This window comes from Ipomoea nil, unplaced genomic scaffold, assembly GCF_001879475.1.
Source record: "Ipomoea nil cultivar Tokyo-kokei standard unplaced genomic scaffold, Asagao_1.1 scaffold1099, whole genome shotgun sequence".
In the NCBI taxonomy this organism is placed as follows: Eukaryota; Viridiplantae; Streptophyta; class Magnoliopsida; order Solanales; family Convolvulaceae; genus Ipomoea; species Ipomoea nil.
Genome location: NW_017617527.1, coordinates 121,440 through 145,184, shown reverse-complemented (window position 1 = coordinate 145,184; position 23,745 = coordinate 121,440). Strand labels below are relative to the sequence as shown.

General features: G+C 30.3%; 6 non-coding genes across 6 annotated transcripts; all 6 read left to right on the top strand.

Annotated features, from left to right (window-relative positions):
- Positions 1-7,820: 7,820 nt before the first annotated feature.
- TRNAV-CAC lies at positions 7,821-7,894 on the top strand. Its single transcript has one exon. It is a non-coding gene; the product is annotated as a tRNA-Val (tRNA).
- Positions 7,895-14,925: 7,031 nt separating this feature from the next.
- TRNAV-CAC lies at positions 14,926-14,999 on the top strand. Its single transcript has one exon. It is a non-coding gene; the product is annotated as a tRNA-Val (tRNA).
- A 1,481-nt stretch (positions 15,000-16,480) lies between these two features.
- Positions 16,481-16,554, top strand: TRNAV-CAC. Its single transcript has one exon. It is a non-coding gene; the product is annotated as a tRNA-Val (tRNA).
- A 1,454-nt stretch (positions 16,555-18,008) lies between these two features.
- On the top strand, positions 18,009-18,082 carry TRNAV-CAC. The gene has a single exon. It is a non-coding gene; the product is annotated as a tRNA-Val (tRNA).
- Positions 18,083-19,930: 1,848 nt separating this feature from the next.
- TRNAV-CAC lies at positions 19,931-20,004 on the top strand. Its single transcript has one exon. It is a non-coding gene; the product is annotated as a tRNA-Val (tRNA).
- A 1,879-nt stretch (positions 20,005-21,883) lies between these two features.
- Positions 21,884-21,957, top strand: TRNAV-CAC. Its single transcript has one exon. It is a non-coding gene; the product is annotated as a tRNA-Val (tRNA).
- The last annotated feature ends 1,788 nt before the right edge of the window (positions 21,958-23,745 follow it).

Here is a 23,745-nt window from a genome sequence, read left to right as displayed (position 1 = left end):
TCTTTTTTTTTTTAACTACGAAATTAGTGCTTGGTTGACAACTTTTTAAAACACAACTATGGATCTAATTACTTCTCGAATTAAAAATCTCATTCCATAATTAAATTTCTCATTCTATAATTAAAAATCGTCTCATTCTAATTTAATTAGTAAAAAGAAAATAAAAAATGTAGTCGTCTGGGTGGTGTAGTTGGTTATCACACAAATCTAACACATTAGTGATCCCAAGTGCAAACCTGGGCTCAAACATGTTATTTTGCTTTCCACTTGCGTTTTTACCAGGAGATGTTTTGAAATTATATTGGTAAGTATTTTCCTTTGTTAATTATATTTTGATAGATTTTAGTGTATGTTTCGTACAAGAGTTTACACATTTGAAATGAGAATAAAAATCATAGTTAGTGTTTGGTTGACAACTTTATAAAACACAAGTATGGATTTGATTATCCCTACAATTAAAAATCACATTCCCTATTCATAAACGGTAACATTCCGATTGTATTACTAATAAGAAAGTTGAAAATGTAGCTTGTCTGGGTGGTTAGTTGGTTATCATGCTAGTTTTACACTCGAGGTCTCAAGTTCAAACCTGGGCTCAGACGTGTTAATTTACTTCTAAGTTCTTCTTTTTTATACTAGGAAATTAGTGTTTGGTTGAAAACTTTTTAAAACACAACTCTGTGTTTAATTACTTCTCGAATTAAAAATCTCATTCCATAATTAAAAATCGTATCATTCAAATTTAATTAGTAAAAAGAAAATAAAAAATGTAGTTGTCTAGGTGGTGTAGTTGGTTATCACGCAAATCTAACACATTAGTGGTCCCTAGTGCAAACATGGGCTCAAACATGTTATTTTGCTTTCCACCGGCGTTTTTACCAGGAGATGTTTTGAAATTATATTGGTAAGTATTTTCCTTTCTTAGTTATATTTTGATAGATTTCAGTGTATGTTTCGTACATGAGTTTACACATTACAAATGAGAATAAAAGTCATAGTTAGTATTTGGTTGACCACTTTTCAAAACACAACTATGGATTTAATTAACCCTCTAATTAAAAATCTCCTTACCTAATTAAAAATCATAACATTCTAATTTAATTAGTTAAAAGAAAAAAGAAAATGTAGTTGTCAGGGTGGTGTAGTTGGCTATCACGCAAATCTAACACATTAGTGGTCCCTAGTGTAAACCTGGGGTCAAACATGTTATTTCGCTTTCCTCCTGCGTTTTTACCAAGAGATGTTTGAAATTATATTGGTAAGTATTTTCCTTTCTTAGTTATATTTTGATAGATTTCATTGTATGTTTCGTACATGAGTTTACACATTAGAAATGAGAATAATAATCATAGTAAGTGTTTGGTTGACAACTTTGTAAAACACAAGTATGGATTTGATTACCCCTACAATTAAAAATCACATTCCCTATTTATAAACGTTAACATTCAGATTAGATTTGTAATAAGAAAGCAGAATACATAGCTTGTCTGGGTGGTGTAGTTGGTTATCACGCAAATCTAACACATTAGTGGTCCCTAGTGCAAACCTGGGCTCAAACATGTTGTTTTGCTTTCCACCTGCGTTTTTACCCGGAGATGTTTTGAAATTATATTGGTAAGTATTTTCCTTTCTTAGTTATATTTTGATAGATTTCAGTGTATGTTTCGTACATGAGTTTACACATTAGAAATGAGAATAAAAGTCATAGTTAGTATTTGGTTGACAACTTTTCAAAACACAACTATGGATTTAATAAACCCTCTAATTAAAAATCTCCTTACCTAATTAAAAATCATATCATTCTAATTTAATTAGTTAAAAGAAAATAGAAAATGTAGTTGTCTGGGTGGTGTAGTTGGTTATCACGCAAATCTAACCATTAGTGGTCCCTAGTGCAAACCTGGGGTCAAACATGTTATTTTGGTTTCCTCCTGCGTTTTTACCAAGAGATGTTTGAAATTATATTGGTAAGTATTTTCCTTTCTTAGTTATATTTTGATAGATTTCAGTGTATGTTTCGTACATGAGTTTACACATTAGAAATGAGAATAATAATCATAGTTAGTGTTTGGTTGACAACTTTGTAAAACACAAGTATGGATTTGATTACCCCTACAATTAAAAATCACATTCCCTATTTATAAACGTTAACATTCAGATTAGATTTGTAATAAGAAAGCAGAATACATAGCTTGTCTGGGTGGTGTATTTGGTTATCACGCAAATCTAACACATTAGTGGTCCCAGTGCAAACCTGGGCTCAAACATGTTGTTTTGCTTTCCACCTGCGTTTTTACCCGGAGATGTTTTGAAATTATATTGGTAAGTATTTTCCTTTCTTAATTATATTTTGATAGATTTTAGTGTATGTTTCGTACATGAGTTGACACATTAGAAATGAGAATAAAAATCATAGTTAGTGTTTGGTTGACAACTTTATAAAACACAACTATGGATTTCATTACCCCTACAATTAAAATTCACATTTCCAAATTATAAACGGTAACAATCCGATTAGATTTGTAATAAAAAAGTAGAAAACTTAGCTTGTCTGGGTGGTGTGGTTGGGTATCACGCGAGTCTCACATACTACAGGTCCCTAGTTCAAACTTGGGCTCAAACATGTTAATTTACTTCTTAGCTCTTTTTTTTTTTTTTTTTACTTGGAAATTAGTATTTGGTTGACAAGTTTTTAAAACACAACTATGGATTTAATTACTTCTCGAATTAAAAATCTTATCCCATAATAAAAATCTCATCCCATAATTAAAAATCGTGTCATTCTAATTTAATTAGTAAAAACAAAATAAAAAAAAATTGTTGTCGGGTGGTGTAGTTGGTTACCACGCAAATATAACACATTAGTGGTCCCTAGTGCAAACCTGGGCTCAAACATGTAATTTTGCTTTCCACCTGCGTTTTTACTAGGAGCTGTGTTAAAATTATATTGGTAAGTATTTTCCTTTCTAAATTATACTTTGATAGATTTTAGTGTATGTTTCGTTCATGAGTTTACACATTAGAAATGAGAATAAAAATCATAGTTAGTGTTTGGTTGACAACTTTGTAAAACACAAGTACGGATTTGATTACCCCTACAATTAAAAATCACATTCCGTATATATAAACGTTAACATTCCGATTTGATTTGTAATAAGAAAGTAGAAAACATAGCTTGTTTGGGTGGTGTAGTTGGCTTTCACGCTAGTCTCACATACTAGAGGTCCCCGGTTCAAACTTGGGCTTAGATATGTTAATTTATTTCTAAGCTCTTCTTTTTTTTTTTTACTAGGAAATTTTTTTTTTACTAGGAAATTAGTGCTTGGTTGACAACTTTTTAAAACACAACTATGGATCTAATTACTTCTCGAATTAAAAATCTCATTCCATAATTAAATTTCTCATTCTATAATTAAAAATCGTCTCATTCTAATTTAATTAGTAAAATGAAAATAAAAAATGTAGTCGTCTGGGTGGTGTAGTTGGTTATCACAGAAATCTAACACATTAGTGATCCCTAGTGCAAACCTGGGCTCAAACATGTTATTTTGCTTTCCACTTGCGTTTTTACCAGGCGATGTTTTGAAATTATATTGGTAAGTATTTTCCTTTCTTAATTATATTTTGATAGATTTTAGTGTATGTTTCGTACAGGAGTTTACACATTAGAAATGAGAATAAAAATCATAGTTAGTGTTTGGTTGACAACTTTATAAAACACAAGTATGGATTTGATTATCCCTAAAATTAAAAATCACATTCCCTATTCATAAACGGTAACATTCCGATTGTATTACTAATATAAGAAAGTTGAAAATGTAGCTTGTCTGGGTGGTAAGTTGGTTATCACGCTAGTCTCACACTAGAGGTCTCAAGTACAAACCTGGGCTCAGATGTGTTAATTTACTTCTAAGTTCTTCTTTTTTTTACATTAGGAAATTAGTGTTTGGTTGACAACATTTCAAAACACAACTATGGATTTAATTACCCCTCTAATTAAAAATCTCCTTACTTAATTAAAAATCGTATCATTCTAATTTAATTAGTTAAAAGAAAATAGAAAATGTAGTTGTCTGGGTGGTGTAGTTGGTTATGACGCAAATCTAACACATTAGTGGTCCTTAGTGCAAACCTGGGCTCAAACATGTTGTTTTGCTTTCCACCTGCGTTTTTACAAGGAGATGTTTTGAAATTATATTGGTAAGTATTTTCATTTGTTAATTATATTTTGATAGATTTTAGTGTATGTTTCGTACAGGAGTTTACACATTAGAAATGAGAATAAAAATCATAGTTAGTCTTTGGTTGACAACTTTATAAAACACAAGTATGGATTTCATTACCCCTACAATTAAAATTCACATTTCCAAATTATAAACGGTAACATTCTGATTAGATTTGTAATAAGAAAGTAAAAAACTTAGCTTGTCTGGGTGGTGTGGTTGGGTATCATGCGAGTCTCACATATTAGAGGTCCCTAGTTCAAACTTGGGCTCAAACATGTTAATTTACTTCTTAGCTCTTTTTTTTTTTTTTTTTTTTTTGTTTAATTGGAAATTAGTGTTTGGTTGACAAGTTTTTAAAACACAACTATGGATTTTTTTTTTTTTGAATGCTACTAGCTCTATTACATTGTAGTATCTGTTCATATACTTTCTCAACCTACTGAAACACAGAGAGCTAATAACGCCTCCACTGAGGCTCGAACTTACAACCTTCCAAATGGAAATCCAACCCGGATACCATTAGACCACATAGTCCTGGTCAACTATGGATTTAATTACTTCTCGAATTAAAAATCTTTTCCCATAATAAAAATCTCATTCCATAATTAAAAATCGTATCATTCTAATTTAATTAGTAAAAAGAAAATAAAAAAAAAAAATAGTTGTCGGGTGGTGTAGTTGGTTATCACGCAAATATAACACATTAGTGGTCCCTAGTGCAAACCTGGGCTCAAACATGTAATTTTGCTTTCCACCTGCGTTTTTACTAGGAGATGTGTTAAAATTATATTAGTAAGTATTTTCCTTTCTAAATTATACTTTGATAGATTTTAGTGTATGTTTCGTTCATGAGTTTACACATTAGAAATGAGAATAAAAATAATAGTTTGTGTTTGGTTGACAACTTTGTAAAACACAAGTATGGATTTGATTACCCCTACAATTAAAAATCACATTCCGTATATATAAACGTTAACATTCCGATTAGATTTGTAATAAGAAAATAGATAACATAGCTTGTTTGGGTGGTGTAGTTGGTTTTCACGCTAGTCTCACATACTAAAGGTCCCTAGTTCAAACTTGGGCTTAGATATGTTAATTTACTTCTAAGCACTTCTTTTTTTTTTTTTACTAGGAAATTTGTGCTTGGTTGACAACTTTTTAAAACACAACTATGGATCTAATTACTTCTCGAATTAAAAATCTCATTCCATAATTAAAAATCTCATTCTATAATTAAAAATCGTCTCATTCTAATTTAATTAGTAAAAAGAAAATAAAAAATGTAGTCGTCTTGGTGTTGTAGTTGGTTATCACGCAAATCTAACACATTAGTGATCCCTAGTGCAAACCTGGGCTCAAACATGTTATTTTGCTTTCCACTTGTGTTTTTACGAGGAGATGTTTTGAAATTATATTGGTAAGTATTTTCCTTTCTTAATTATATTTTGATAGATTTTAGTGTATGTTACGTACAGGAGTTTACACATTAGAAATGAGAATAAAAATCATAGTTAGTGTTTGGTTGACAAATTTATAAAACACAAGTATGGATTTGATTATCCCTACAATTAAAAATCACATTCCCTATTCATAAACGGTAACATTCTGATTGTATTACTAATAAGAAAGTTGAAAATGTAGCTTTTTTGGGTGGTTAGTTGGTTATCACGCTAGTCTCACACTAGAGGTCTCTAGTTCAAACCTAGGCTCAGACATGTTAATATACTTCTATGTTCTTCTTTTTTATACTAAGAAATTAGTGTTTGGTTGACAACTTTTTAAAACACAACTCTGGATTTAATTACTTCTCCAATTAAAAATCTCATTCCATAATTAAAAATCGTATCATTCAAATTTAATTAGTAAAAAGAAAATAAAAAATGTAGTTGTCTAGGTGGTGTAGTTGGTTATCACGCAAATCTAACACATTAGTGGTCCCTAGTGCAAACCTGGGCTCAAACATGTTATTTTCCTTTCTACCGGCGTTTTTACCAGTAGATGTTTTGAAATTATATTGGTAAGTATTTTCCTTTCTTAGTTATATTTTGATAGATTTCAGTGTATGTTTCGTACATGAGTTTACACATTACAAATGAGAATAAAAGTCATAGTTAGTATTTGGTTGACAACTTTTCAAAACACAACTATGGATTTAATTACCCCTCTAATTAAAAATCTCCTTACTTAATTAAAAATCATATCATTCTAATTTAATTAGTTAAAAGAAAATAGAAAATTTAGTTGTCTGGGTGGTGTAGTTGGTTATCACGCAAATCTAACACATTAGTGGTCCCTAGTGCAAACCTGGGGTCAAACATGTTATTTTGCTTTCCTCCTGCGTTTTTACCAGGATATGTTTTGAAATTATATTGGTAAGTATTTTCCTTTCTTAGTTATATTTTGATAGATTTCAGTGTATGTTTCGTACATGAGTTTACACATTAGAAATGAGAATAAAAATCATAGTTAGTGTTTGGTTGACAACTTTGTAAAACACAAGTATGGATTTGATTACCCCTACAATTAAAAATCACATTCCCTATTTATAAACGTTAACATTCAGATTAGATTTGTAATAAGAAAGCAGAATACATAGCTTGTCTGGGTGGTGTAGTTGGTTATCACGCAAATCTAACACATTAGTGGTCCCTAGTGCAAACCTGGGCTCAAACATGTTGTTTTGCTTTCCACCTGCGTTTTTACAAGGAGATGTTTTGAAATTATATTGGTAAGTATTTTCATTTGTTAATTATATTTTGATAGATTTTAGTGTATGTTTCGTACAGGAGTTTACACATTAGAAATGAGAATAAAAATCATAGTTAGTCTTTGGTTGACAACTTTATAAAACACAAGTATGGATTTCATTAGCCCTACAATTAAAATTCACATTTCCAAATTATAAACGGTAACATTCCGATTAGATTTGTAATAAGAAAGTAGAAAATTTAGCTTGTCTGTGTGCTGTGGTTGGGTATCACGCGAGTATCACATACTAGAGGTCCCTAGATCAAACTTGGGCTCAAACATGTTAATTTACTTCTTAGCTCTTTTTTTTTTTTTTTTTTTTTTTTTTTACTTGGAAATTAGTGTTTGGTTGACAAGTTTTTAAAACACAACTATGGATTTAATTACTTCTCGAATTAAAAATCTTTTCCCATAATAAAAATCTCATTCCATAATTAAAAATCGTATTATTCTAATTTAATTAGTAAAAAGAAAATAAAAAAATAGTTGTCGGGTGGTGTAGTTGGTTATCACGCAAATATAACACATTAGTGGTCCCTAGTGCAAACCTGGGCTCAAACATGTAATTTTGCTTTCCACCTGCGTTTTTACTAGGAGATGTGTTAAAATTATATTGGTAAGTATTTTCCTTTCTAAATTATACTTTGATAGATTTTAGTGTATGTTTCGTTCATGAGTTTACACATTAGAAATGAGAATAAAAATCATAGTTAGTGTTTGGTTGACAACTTTGTAAAACACAAGTATGGATTTGATTACCCCTACAATTAAAAATCACATTCCGTATATATAAACGGTAATATTCCGATTAGATTCGTAATAAGAAAGTAGATAACATAGCTTGTTTGGGTGGTGTAGTTGGTTTTCACGCTAGTCTCACATACTAGAGGTCCCCAGTTCAAACTTGGGCTTAGATATGTTAATTTACTTATAAGCACTTCATTTTTTTTTTTACTAGGAAATTTGTGCTTGGTTGACAACTTTTTAAAACACAAATATGGATCTAATTACTTCTCGAATTAAAAATCTCATTCCATAATTAAAAATCTCATTCTATAATTAAAAATCGTCTCATTCTAATTTAATTAGTAAAAAGAAAATAAAAAATGTAGTCGTCTTGGTGTTGTAGTTGGTTATCACGCAAATCTAACACATTAGTGATCCCTAGTGCAAACCTGGGCTCAAACATGTTATTTTGCTTTCCACTTGTGTTTTTACGAGGAGATGTTTTGAAATTATATTGGTAAGTATTTTCCTTTCTTAATTATATTTTGATAGATTTTAGTGTATGTTACGTACAGGAGTTTACACATTAGAAATGAGAATAAAAATCATAGTTAGTGTTTGGTTGACAACTTTATAAAACACAAGTATGGAATTGATTATCCCTACAATTAAAAATCACATTCCCTATTTATAAACGGTAACGTTCTGATTGTATTACTAATAAGAAAGTTGAAAATGTAGCTTGTCTGTGTAGTTAGTTGGTTATCATGCTAGTCTCACACTAGAGGTCTCTAGTTCAAACCTGGGCTCAGACATGTTAATATACTTCTATGTTCTTCTTTTTTATACTAAGAAATTAGTGTTTGGTTGACAACTTTTTAAAACACAACTCTGGATTTAATTACTTCTCGAATTAAAAATCTAATTCCATAATTAAAAATCGTATCATTCAAATTTAATTAGTAAAAAGAAAATAAAAAATGTAGTTGTCTAGGTGGTGTAGTTGGTTATCACGCAATTCTAACACATTAGTGGTCCCTAGTGCAAACCTGGGCTCAAACATGTTATTTTGCTTTCTACCGGCGTTTTTACCAGTAGATGTTTTGAAATTATATTGGTAAGTATTTTCCTTTCTTAGTTATATTTTGATAGATTTCAGTGTATATTTCGTACATGAGTTTACACATTACAAATGAGAATAAAAGTCATAGTTAGTATTTGGTTGACAACTTGTCAAAACACAACTATGGATTTAATTACCCCTCTAATTAAAAATCTCCTTACTTAATTAAAAATCATATCATTCTAATTTAATTAGTTAAAAGAAAATAGAAAATGTAGTTGTCTGGGTGGTGTAGTTGGTTATCACGCAAATCTAACACATTAGTGGTCCCTAGTGCAAACCTGGGGTCAAACATGTTATTTTGCTTTCCTCCTGCATTTTTACCAGGATATGTTTTGAAATTATATTGGTAAGTATTTTCCTTTCTTAGTTATATTTTGATAGATTTCAGTGTATGTTTCGTACATGAGTTTACACATTAGAAATGAGAATAAAAATCATAGTTAGTGTTTGGTTGACAACTTTGTAAAACACAAGTATGGATTTGATTACCCCTACAATTAAAAATCACATTCCCTATTTATAAACGTTAACATTCAGATTAGATTTGTAATAAGAAAGCAGAATACATAGCTTGTCTGGGTGGTGTAGTTGGTTATCACGCAAATCTAACACATTAGTGGTCCCTAGTGCAAACCTGGGCTCAAACATGTTGTTTTGCTTTCCACCTGCGTTTTTACAAGGAGATGTTTTGAAATTATATTGGTAAGTATTTTCATTTGTTAATTATATTTTGATAGATTTTAGTGTATGTTTCGTACAGGAGTTTACACATTAGAAATGAGAATAAAAATCATAGTTAGTCTTTGGTTGACAACTTTATAAAACACAAGTATGGATTTCATTACCCCTACAATTAAAATTCACATTTCCAAATTATAAACGGTAACATTCCGATTAGATTTGTAATAAGAAAGTAGAAAATTTAGCTTGTCTAGGTGGTGTGGTTGGGTATCACGCGAGTATCACACACTAGAGGTCCCTAGATCAAACTTGGGCTCAAACATGTTAATTTACTTCTTAGCTCTTTTTTTTTTTTTTTTTTTTTTTTTTTTTTTTTTTTTTTTACTTGGAAATTAGTGTTTGGTTGACAAGTTTTTAAAACACAACTATGGATTTAATTACTTCTCGAATTAAAAATCTTTTCCCATAATAAAAATCTCATTCCATAATTAAAAATCGTATTATTCTAATTTAATTAGTAAAAAGAAAATAAAAAAATAGTTGTCGGGTGGTGTAGTTGGTTATCACGCAAATATAACACATTAGTGGTCCCTAGTGCAAACCTGGGCTCAAACATGTAATTTTGCTTTCCACCTGCGTTTTTACTAGGAGATGTGTTAAAATTATATTGGTAAGTGTTTTCCTTTCTAAATTATACTTTGATAGATTTTAGTGTATGTTTCGTTCATGAGTTTACACATTAGAAATGAGAATAAAAATCATAGTTAGTGTTTGGTTGACAACTTTGTAAAACACAAGTATGGATTTGATTACCCCTACAATTAATAATCACATTCCGTATATATAAACGTTAATATTCCGATTAGATTTGTAATAAGAAAGTAGATAACATAGCTTGTTTGGGTGGTGTTGTTGGTTTTCACACTAGTCTCACATACTAGAGGTCCCCAGTTCAAACTTGGGCTTAGATATGTTAATTTACTTCTAAGAACTTCATTTTTTTTTTTACTAGGAAATTTGTGCTTGGTTGACAACTTTTTAAAACACAACTATGGATCTAATTACTTCTCGAATTAAAAATCTCATTCCATAATTAAAAATCTCATTCTATAATTAAAAATCGTCTCATTCTAATTTAATTAGTAAAAAGAAAATAAAAAATGTAGTCGTCTTGGTGTTGTAGTTGGTTATCACGCAAATCTAACACATTAGTGATCCCTAGTGCAAACCTGGGCTCAAACATGTTATTTTGCTTTCCACTTGTGTTTTTATGAGGAGATGTTTTGAAATTATATTGGTAAGTATTTTCCTTTCTTAATTATATTTTGATAGATTTTAGTGTATGTTACGTACAGGAGTTTACACATTAGAAATGAGAATAAAAATCATAGTTAGTGTTTGGTTGACAACTTTATAAAACACAAGTATGGATTTGATTATCCCTACAATTAAAAATCACATTCCCTATTTATAAACGGTAACATTCTGATTGTATTACTAATAAGAAAGTTGAAAATGTAGCTTGTCTGGGTAGTTAGTTGGTTATCACGCTAGTCTCACACTAGAGGTCTCTAGTTCAAACCTGGGCTCAGACATGTTAATATACTTCTATGTTCTTCTTTTTTATACTAAGAAATTAGTGTTTGGTTCACAACTTTTTAAAACACAACGCTGGATTTAATTACTTCTCGAATTAAAAATCTCATTCCATAATTAAAAATCGTATCATTCAAATTTAATTAGTAAAAAGAAAATAAAAAATGTAGTTGTCTAGGTGGTGTAGTTGTTTATCACGCAAATCTAACACATTAGTGGTCCCTAGTGCAAACCTGCGCTCAAACATGTTATTTTGCTTTCTACCGGCGTTTTTACCAGTAGATGTTTTGAAATTATATTGGTAAGTATTTTCCTTTCTTAGTTATATTTTGATAGATTTCAGTGTATGTTTCGTACATGAGTTTACACATTACAAATGAGAATAAAAGTCATAGTTAGTATTTGGTTGACAACTTTTGAAAACACAACTATGGATTTAATTACCCCTCTAATTAAAAATCTCCTTACATAATTAAAAATCACATCATTCTAATTTAATTAGTTAAAAGAAAATAGAAAATGTAGTTGTCTGGGTGGTGTAGTTGGTTATCACGCAAATCTAACACATTAGTGGTCCCTAGTGCAAACATAGGCTCAAACATGTTGTTTTGCTTTCCACCAGCGTTTTTACCAGGAGATGTTTTGAAATTATATTGGTAAGTGTTTTCCTTTCTTAATTATATTTTGATAGATTTCAGTGTATGTTTCGTACATGAGTTTACACATTACAAATGAGAATAAAAGTCATAGTTAGTATTTGGTTGACAACTTTTCAAAACACAACTATGGATTTAATTACCCCTCTAATTAAAAATCTCCTTACATAATTAAAAATCATATCATTCTAATTTAATTAGTTAAAAGAAAATAGAAAATGTAGTTGTCTGGGTGGTGTAGTTGGTTATCACGCAAATCTAACACATTAGTGGTCCCTAGTGCAAACTTAGGCTCAAACATGTTGTTTTGCTTTCCACCAGCGTTTTTACCAGGAGATGTTTTGAAATTATATTGGTAAGTGTTTTCCTTTCTTAATTATATTTTGATAGATTTTAGTGTATGTTTCGTACATGAGTTTACACATTAGAAATGAGATTAAAAATCATAGTTAGTGTTTGTTGACAACTTTATAAAACACAAGTATGGATTTGATTACCCCTACAATTAAAATTCACATTCCCAAATTATAAACTGTAACATTCTGATTTGATTTGTAATAAGAAAATAGAAAACATAGCTTGTCTGGGTGGTGTGGTTGGGTATCACGCTAGTCTCACATACTTAGAGGTCCCTAGTTCAAATTTGGGCTCAAATATGTTAATATACTTCTTAGCTCTTTTTTTTTTTTTTTTTTTACTTGGAAATTAGTGTTTGGTTGACAACTTTTTAAAACAAAACTATGGATTTAATTACTTCTCGATTTAAAAATCTTATCCCATAATTAAAAATCTCATTCCATAATTAAAAATTGTATAATTCTTAGTTAATTAGTAAAAAGAAAATAAAAAAAATAGTTGTCGGGTGGTGTAGTTGGTTGTCACGCAAATATAACACATTAGTGGACCCTAGTACAAACCTGGGCTCAAACATGTAATTTCGCTTTCCACCTGCGTTTTTACTAGGAGATGTGTTAAAATTATATTGGTAAGTATTTTCCTTTCTAAATTATACTTTGATAGATTTTAGTGTATGTTTCGTTCATGAGTTTACACATTAGAAATGAGAATAAAAATCATAGGTAGTGTTTGGTTGACAACTTTGTAAAGCACAAGTATGGATTTGATTACCCCTACAATTAAAAATCACATTCCGTATATATAAACGTTAACATTCCGATTAGATTTGTAATAAGAAAGTAGAAAACATAGCTTGTCTAGGTGGTGTATTTGGTTTTCACGCTAGTTTCACATACTAGAGGTCCCCTGTTCAAACTTGGGCTTAGATATGTTAATTTACTTCTAAGCTCTTCTTATTTTTTTTTTACTAGGAAATTAGTGCTTAGTTGACAACTTTTTAAAACACAACTATGGATCTAATTACTTCTCGAATTAAAAATCTCATTCCATAATTAAAAATAGTATCATTCAAATTTAATTAGTAAAAAGAAAATAAAAAATGTAGTTGTCTAGGTGGTGTAGTTGGTTATCACGCAAATCTAACACATTAGTGGTCCCCAGTGCAAACCTGGGCTCAAACATGTTATTTTGCTTTCCACCGGCGTTTTTACCAGGAGATGTTTTGAAATTATATTGGTAAGTATTTTCCTTTCTTAGTTATATTTTGATAGATTTCAGTGTATGTTTCGTAGATGAGTTTACACATTACAAATGAGAATAAAAGTCGTAGTTAGTATTTGGTTGACAACTTTTCAAAACACAACTATGGATTTAATTACCCCTCTAATTAAAAATCTCCTTACTTAATTAAGAATCATATCATTCTAATTTAATTAGTTAAAAGAAAATAGAAAATGTAGTTGTCTGGGTGGTGTAGTTGGTTATCACGCAAATCTAACACATTAGTGGTCCCTAGTGCAAACCTAGGGTCAAACATGTTATTTTGCTTTCCTCCTGCGCTTTTACCAGGAGATGTTTTGAAATTATATTGGTAAGTATTTTCCTTTCTTAGTTATATTTTGATAGATTTCAGTGTATGTTTCGTACATGAGTTTACACATTAGAAATGAGAATAAAAATCATACTTAGTGTTTGGTTGACAACTTTGTAAAACACAAGTATGGATTTGATTACCCCTACAATTAAAAATCACATTCCCTATTTATAAACGTTAACATTCAGACAAGATTTGTAATAAGAAAGTAGAATACACAGCTTGTCTGGGTGGTGTAGTTGGTTATCACGCAAATCTAACACATTAGTGGTCCCTAGTGCAAACCTAGGCTCAAACATGTTGTTTTGCTTTCCACCAGCGTTTTTACCAGGAGATGTTTTGAAATTATATTGGTAAGTGTTTTCCTTTCTTAATTATATTTTGATAGATTTTAGTGTATGTTTCGTACATGAGTTTACACATTAGAAATGAGAATAAAAATCATAGTTAGTGTTTGGTTGACAACTTTATAAAACACAAGTATGGATTTGATTACCCCTACAATTAAAATTCACATTCCCAAATTATAAACGGTAACATTCTGATTTGATTTGTAATAAGAAAGTAGAAAACATAGCTTGTCTGGGTGGTGTGGTTGGGTATCACGCTAGTCTCACATACTTAGATGTCCCTAGTTCAAATTTGGGCTCAAATATGTTAATATACTTCTTAGCTCTTTTTTTTTTTTTTTTTTTTACTTGGAAATTAGTGTTTGGTTGACAACTTTTTAAAACACAACTATGGATTTAATTACTTCTCGATTTAAAAATCTTATCCCATAATTAAAAATCTCATTCCATAATTAAAAATCGTATCATTCTTATTTAATTAGTAAAAAGAAAATAAAAAAAATAGTTGTCGGGTGGTGTAGTTGGTTGTCACGCAAATATAACACATTAGTGGACCCTAGTACAAACCTGGGCTCAAACATGTAATTTCGCTTTCCACCTGCGTTTTTACTAGGAGATGTGTTAAAATTATATTGGTAAGTATTTTCCTTTCTAAATTATACTTTGATAGATTTTAGTGTATGTTTCGTTCATGAGTTTAAACATTAGAAATGAGAATAAAAATCATAGGTAGTGTCTGGTTGACAACTTTGTAAAGCACAAGTATGGATTTGATTACCCCTACAATTAAAAATCACATTCCGTATATATAAACGTTAACATTCCGATTAGATTTCTAATAAGAAAGTAGAAAACATAGCTTGTCTAGGTGGTGTAGTTGGTTTTCACGCTAGTTTCACATACTAGAGGTCCCCAGTTCAAACTTGGGCTTAGATATGTTAATTTACTTCTAAGCTCTTCTTATTTTTTTTTACTATGAAATTAGTGCTTAGTTGACAACTTTTTAAAACACAACTATGGATCTAATTACTTCTCGAATTAAAAATCTCATTCCATAATTAAAAATCGTATCATTCAAATTTAATTAGTAAAAAGAAAATAAAAAATGTAGTTGTCTAGGTGGTGTAGTTGGTTATCACGCAAATCTAACACATTAGTGGTCCCTAGTGCAAACCTGGGCTCAAACATGTTATTTTGCTTTCCACCGGCGTTTTTACCAGGAGATGTTTTGAAATTATATTGGTAAGTATTTTCCTTTCTTAGTTATATTTTGATAGATTTCAGTGTATGTTTCGTAGATGAGTTTACACATTACAAATGAGAATAAAAGTCATAGTTAGTATTTGGTTGACAACTTTTCAAAACACAACTATGGATTTAATTACCCCTCTAATTAAAAATCTCCTTACTTAATTAAAAATCATATCATTCTAATTTAATTAGTTAAAAGAAAATAGAAAATGTAGTTGTCTGGGTGGTGTAGTTGGTTATCACGCAAATCTAACACATTAGTGGTCCCTAGTGCAAACCTGGGGTCAAACATGTTATTTTGCATTCCTCCTGCGTTTTTACCAGGAGATGTTTAGAAATTATATTGGTAAGTATTTTCCTTTCTTAATTATATTTTGATAGATTTCAGTGTATGTTTCGTAAATGAGTTTACACATTACAAATGAGAATAAAAGTCATAGTTAGTATTTGGTTGACAACTTTTCAAAACACAACTATGGATTTAAACGGTAACATTCTGATTTGATTTGTAATAAGAAAGTAGAAAACATAGCTTGTCTGGGTGGTGTGGTTGGGTATCACGCTAGTCTCACATACTTAGAGGTCCCTAGTTCAAATTTGTGCTCAAATATGTTAATATACTTCTTAGCTCTTTTTTTTTTTTATTTTTTACTTGGAAATTAGTGTTTGGTTGACAACTTTTTAAAACACAACTATGGATTTAATTACTTCTCGATTTAAAAATCTTATCCCATAATTAAAAATCTCATTCCATAATTAAAAATCGTATCATTCTTATTTAATTAGTTAAAAGAAAATAAAAAAAATAGTTGTCGGGTGGTGTAGTTGGTTGTCACGCAAATATAACACATTAGTGGACCCTAGTACAAACCTGGGCTCAAACATGTAATTTCGTTTTCCACCTGCGTTTTTACTAGGAGATGTGTTAAAATTATATTGGTAAGTATTTTCCTTTCTAAATTATACTTTGATAGATTTTAGTGTATGTTTCGTTCATGAGTTTACACATTAGAAATGAGAATAAAAATCATAGGTAGTGTTTGGTTGACAACTTTGTAAAGCACAAGTATGGATTTGATTACCCCTACAATTAAAAATCACATTCCGTATATATAAACGTTAACATTCCGATTAGATTTCTAATAAGAAAGTAGAAAACATAGCTTGTCTGGGTGGTGTAGTTGGTTTTCACGCTAGTGTCACATACTAGAGGTCCCCAGTTCAAACTTGGGCTTAGATATGTTAATTTACTTCTAAGCTCTTCTTATTTTTGACAACTTTTTAAAACACAACTATGGATCTAATTACTTCTCGAATTAAAAATCTCATTCCATAATTAAAAATCGTGTCATTCAAATTTAATTAGTAAAAAGAAAATAAAAAATGTAGTTGTCTAGGTGGTGTAGTTGGTTATCACGCAAATCTAACACATTAGTGGTCCCTAGTGCAAACCTGGGCTCAAACATGTTATTTTGCTTTCCACCGGCGTTTTTACCAGGAGATGTTTTGAAATTATATTGGTAAGTATTTTCCTTTCTTAGTTATATTTTGATAGATTTCAGTGTATGTTTCGTAGATGAGTTTACACATTACAAATGAGAATAAAAGTCATAGTTAGTATTTGGTTGACAACTTTTCAAAACACAACTATGGATTTAATTACCCCTCTAATTAAAAATCTCCTTACTTAATTAAAAATCATATCATTCTAATTTAATTAGTTAAAAGAAAATAGAAAATGTAGTTGTCTGGGTGGTGTAGTTGGTTATCACGCAAATCTAACACATTAGTGGTCCCTAGTGCAAACCTGGGGTCAAACATGTTATTTTGCATTCCTCCTGCGTTTTTACCAGGAGATGTTTAGAAATTATATTGGTAAGTATTTTCCTTTCTTAATTATATTTTGATAGATTTCAGTGTATGTTTCGTAAATGAGTTTACACATTACAAATGAGAATAAAAGTCATAGTTAGTATTTGGTTGACAACTTTTCAAAACACAACTATGGATTTAAACGGTAACATTCTGATTTGATTTGTAATAAGAAAGTAGAAAACATAGCTTGTCTGGGTGGTGTGGTTGGGTATCACGCTAGTCTCACATACTTAGAGGTCCCTAGTTCAAATTTGGGCTCAAATATGTTAATATACTTCTTAGCTCTTTTTTTTTTTTTTTTTTACTTGGAAATTAGTGTTTGGTTGACAACTTTTTAAAACACAACTATGGATTTAATTACTTCTCGATTTAAAAATCTTATCCCATAATTAAAAATCTCATTCCATAATTAAAAATCGTATCATTCTTATTTAATTAGTTAAAAGAAAATAAAAAAAATAGTTGTCGGGTGGTGTAGTTGGTTGTCACGCAAATATAACACATTAGTGGACCCTAGTACAAACCTGGGCTCAAACATGTAATTTCGTTTTCCACCTGCGTTTTTACTAGGAGATGTGTTAAAATTATATTGGTAAGTATTTTCCTTTCTAAATTATACTTTGATAGATTTTAGTGTATGTTTCGTTCATGAGTTTACACATTAGAAATGAGAATAAAAATCATAGGTAGTGTTTGGTTGACAACTTTGTAAAGCACAAGTATGGATTTGATTACCCCTACAATTAAAAATCACATTCCGTATATATAAACGTTAACATTCCGATTAGATTTCTAATAAGAAAGTAGAAAACCTAGCTTGTCTGGGTGGTGTAGTTGGTTTTCACGCTAGTGTCACATACTAGAGGTCCCCAGTTCAAACTTGGGCTTAGATATGTTAATTTACTTCTAAGCTCTTCTTATTTTTGACAACTTTTTAAAACACAACTATGGATCTAATTACTTCTCGAATTAAAAATCTCATTCCATAATTAAAAATCGTATCATTCAAATTTAATTAGTAAAAAGAAAATAAAAAATGTAGTTGTCTAGGTGGTGTAGTTGGTTATCACGCAAATCTAACACATTAGTGGTCCCTAGTGCAAACCTGGGCTCAAAAATGTTATTTTGCTTTCCACCGGCATTTTTACCAGGAGATGTTTTTAAATTATATTGGTAAGTATTTTCCTTTCTTAGTTATATTTTGATAGATTTCAGTGTATGTTTCGTAGATGAGTTTACACATTACAAATGAGAATAAAAGTCATAGTTAGTATTTGGTTGACAAGTTTTCAAAACACAACTATGGATTTAATTACCCCTCTAATTAAAAATCTCCTTACTTAATTAAAAATCATATCATTCTAATTTAATTAGTTAAAAGAAAATAGAAAATGTAGTTGTGTGGGTGGTGTAGTTGGTTATCACGCAAATCTAACACATTAGTGGTCCCTAGTGCAAACCTAGGGTCAAACATGTTATTTTGCTTTCCTCCTGCGTTTTTACCAGGAGATGTTTTGAAATTATATTGGTAAGTATTTTCCTTTCTTAGTTATATTTTGATAGATTTCAGTGTATGTTTCGTACATGAGTTTACACATTAGAAATGAGAATAAAAATCATACTTAGTGTTTGGTTGACAACTTTGTAAAACACAAGTATGGATTTGATTACCCCTACAATTAAAAATCACATTCCCTATTTATAAACGTTAACATTCAGACTAGATTTGTAATAAGAAAGTAGAATACACAGCTTGTCTGGGTGGTGTAGTTGGTTATCACGCAAATCTAACACATTAGTGGTCCCTAGTGCAAACCTAGGCTCAAACATGTTGTTTTGCTTTCCACCAGCGTTTTTACCAGGAGATGTTTTGAAATTATATTGGTAAGTGTTTTCCTTTCTTAATTATATTTTGATAGATTTTAGTGTATGTTTCGTACATGAGTTTACACATTAGAAATGAGAATAAAAATCATAGTTAGTGTTTGGTTGACAACTTTATAAAACACAAGTATGGATTTGATTACCCCTACAATTAAAATTCACATTCCCAAATTATAAACGGTAACATTCTGATTTGATTTGTAATAAGAAAGTAGAAAACATAGCTTGTCTGGGTGGTGTGGTTGGGTATCACGCTAGTCTCACATACTTAGAGGTCCCTAGTTCAAATTTGGGCTCAAATATGTTAATATACTTCTTAGCTCTTTTTTTTTTTTTTTTTACTTGGAAATTAGTGTTTGGTTGACAACTTTTTAAAACACAACTATGGATTTAATTACTTCTCGATTTAAAAATCTTATCCCATAATTAAAAATCTCATTCCATAATTAAAAATCGTATCATTCTTATTTAATTAGTAAAAAAGAAAATAAAAAAAATAGTTGTCGGGTGGTGTAGTTGGTTGTCACGCAAATATAACACATTAGTGGACCCTTGTACAAACCTGGGCTCAAACATGTAATTTCGCTTTCCACCTGCGTTTTTACTAGGAGATGTGTTAAAATTATATTGGTAAGTATTTTCCTTTCTAAATTATACTTTGATAGATTTTAGTGTATGTTTCGTTCATGAGTTTACACATTAGAAATGAGAATAAAAATCATAGGTAGTGTCTGGTTGACAACTTTGTAAAGCACAAGTATGGATTTGATTACCCCTACAATTAAAAATCACATTCCGTATATATAAACGTTAACATTCCGATTAGATTTCTAATAAGAAAGTAGAAAACATAGCTTGTCTAGGTGGTGTAGTTGGTTTTCACGCTAGTTTCACATACTAGAGGTCCCCAGTTCAAACTTGGGCTTAGATATGTTAATTTACTTCTAAGCTCTTCTTATTTTTTTTTACTATGAAATTAGTGCTTAGTTGACAACTTTTTAAAACACAACTATGGATCTAATTACTTCTCCAATTAAAAATCTCATTCCATAATTAAAAATCGTATCATTCAAATTTAATTAGTAAAAAGAAAATAAAAAATGTAGTTGTCTAGGTGGTGTAGTTGGTTATCACGCAAATCTAACACATTAGTGGTCCCTAGTGCAAACCTGGGCTCAAACATGTTATTTTGCTTTCCACCGGCGTTTTTACCAGGAGATGTTTTGAAATTATATTGGTAAGTATTTTCCTTTCTTAGTTATATTTTGATAGATTTCAGTGTATGTTTCGTAGATGAGTTTACACATTACAAATGAGAATAAAAGTCATAGTTAGTATTTGGTTGACAACTTTTCAAAACACAACTATGGATTTAATTACCCCTCTAATTAAAAATCTCCTTACTTAATTAAAAATCATATCATTCTAATTTAATTAGTTAAAAGAAAATAGAAAATGTAGTTGTCTGGGTGGTGTAGTTGGTTATCACGCAAATCTAACACATTAGTGGTCCCTAGTGCAAACCTAGGGTCAAACATGTTATTTTGCTTTCCTCCTGCGTTTTTACCAGGAGATGTTTAGAAATTATATTGGTAAGTATTTTCCTTTCTTAGTTATATTTTGATAGATTTCAGTGTATGTTTCGTACATGAGTTTACACATTAGAAATGAGAATAAAAATCATTGTTAGTGTTTGGTTGACAACTTTGTAAAACACATGTACGGATTTGATTACCCCTACAATTAAAAATCACATTCCCTATTTATAAACGTTAACATTCAGATTAGATTTGTAATAAGAAAGTAGAATACATAGCTTGTCTGGGTTGTGTAGTTGGTTATCACGCAAATCTAACACATTAGTGGTCCTTAGTGCAAACCTAGGCTCAAACATGTTGTTTTGCTTTCCACCAGCGTTTTTACCAGGAGATGTTTTGAAATTATATTGGTAAGTGTTTTCCTTTCTTAATTATATTTTGATAGATTTTAGTGTATGTTTCGTACATGAGTTTACACATTAGAAATGAGAATAAAAATCATAGTTAGTGTTTGGTTGACAACTTTATAAAACACAAGTATGGATTTGATTACCCCTACAATTAAAATTCACATTCCCAAATTATAAACGGTAACATTCTGATTTGATTTGTAATAAGAAAGTAGAAAACATAGCTTGTCTGGGTGGTGTGGTTGGGTATCACGCTAGTCTCACATACTTAGAGGTCCCTAGTTCAAATTTGGGCTCAAATATGTTAATATACTTCTTAGCTCTTTTTTTTTTTTTTTTTTTTTTTACTTGGAAATTAGTGTTTGGTTGACAACTTTTTAAAACACAACTATGGATTTAATTACTTCTCGATTTAAAAATCTTATCCCATAATTAAAAATCTCATTCCATAATTAAAAATAGTATCATTCTTATTTAATTAGTAAAAAGAAAATAAAAAAAATAGTTGTCGGGTGGTGTAGTTGGTTGTCACGCAAATATAACACATTAGTGGACCCTAGTACAAACCTGGGCTCAAACATGTAATTTCGCTTTCCACCTGCGTTTTTACTAGGAGATGTGTTAAAATTATATTGGTAAGTATTTTCCTTTCTAAATTATACTTTGATAGATTTTAGTGTATGTTTCGTTCATGAGTTTACACATTAGAAATGAGAATAAAAATCATAGGTAGTGTTTGGTTGACAACTTTGTAAAGCACAAGTATGGATTTGATTACCCCTACAATTAAAAATCACATTCCGTATATATAAACGTTAACATTCCGATTAGATTTCTAATAAGAAAGTAGAAAACATAGCTTGTCTGGGTGGTGTAGTTGGTTTTCACGCTAGTGTCACATACTAGAGGTCCCCAGTTCAAACTTGGGCTTAGATATGTTAATTTACTTCTAAGCTCTTCTTATTTTTGACAACTTTTTAAAACACAACTATGGATCTAATTACTTCTCGAATTAAAAATCTCATTCCATAATTAAAAATCGTATCATTTAAATTTAATTAGTAAAAAGAAAATAAATAATGTAGTTGTCTAGGTGGTGTAGTTGGTTATCACGCAAATCTAACACATTAGTGGTCCCTAGTGCAAACCTGGGCTCAAACATGTTATTTTGCTTTCCACCGGCGTTTTTACCAGGAGATGTTTTGAAATTATATTGGTAAGTATTTTCCTTTCTTAGTTATATTTTGATAGATTTCAGTGTATGTTTCGTAGATGAGTTTACACATTACAAATGAGAATAAAAGTCATAGTTAGTATTTGGTTGACAACTTTTCAAAACACAACTATGGATTTAATTACCCCTCTAATTAAAAATCTCCTTACTTAATTAAAAATCATATCATTCTAATTTAATTAGTTAAAAGAAAATAGAAAATGTAGTTGTCTGGGTGGTGTAGTTGGTTATCACGCAAATCTAACACATTTGTGGTCCCTAGTGCAAACCTGGGGTCAAACATGTTATTTTGCTTTCCTCCTGCGTTTTTACCAGGAGATGTTTAGAAATTATATTGGTAAGTATTTTCCTTTCTTAGTTATATTTTGATAGATTCCAGTGTATGTTTCGTACATGAGTTTACACATTAGAAATGAGAATAAAAATCATTGTTAGTGTTTGGTTGACAACTTTGTAAAACACATGTACGGATTTGATTACCCCTACAATTAAAAATCACATTCCCTATTTATAAACGTTAACATTCAGATTAGATTTGTAATAAGAAAGTAGAATACATAGCTTGTCTGGGTTGTGTAGTTGGTTATCACGTAAATCTAACACATTAGTGGTCCCTAGTGCAAACTTGGGCTCAAACATGTTGTTTTGCCTTCCACCAGCGTTTTTACCAGGAGATGTTTTGAAATTATATTGGTAAGTATTTTCCTTTCTTAATTATATTTTGATAGATTTTAGTGTATGTTTCGTACACGAGTTTACACATTAGAAATGAGAATAAAAATCATAGTTAGTGTTTGGTTGACAACTTTATAAAACACAAGTATGGATTTGATTACCCCAACAATTAAAATTCACATTCCCAAATTATAAACGGTAACATTCTGATTAGATTTGTAATAAGAAGGTAGAAAACATAGCTTGTCTGGGTGGTGTGGTTGGGTATCACGCTAGTCTCACATACTAGAGGTCCCTAGTTCAAACGTGGGCTCAAATATGTTAATATACTTCTTAGCTCTTTTTTTTTTTTTTTTTTTTTTTACTTGGAAATTAGTGTTTGGTTGACAACTTTTTAAACCACAACAATGGATTTAATTACTTCTCGAATTAAAAATCTTATCCCATAATTAAAAATCTCATTCCATAATTAAAAATCGTATCATTCTTATTTAATTAGTAAAAAGAAAATAAAAAAAATAGTTGTCGGGTGGTGTAGTTGGTTGTCACGCAAATATAACACATTAGTGGTCCCTAATGCAAACCTGGGCTCAAACATGTTATTTTGCTTTCCACCTGTGTTTTTACCAGGAGATGTTTTGAAATTATATTGGTAAGTATTTTCCTTTCTAAATTATACTTTGATAGATTTTAGTGTATGTTTCGTTCATGAGTTTACACATTAGAAATGATAATAAAAATCATAGGTAGTGTTTGGTTGACAACTTTGTAAAACACAAGTATGGATTTGATTACCCCTACAATTAAAAATCACA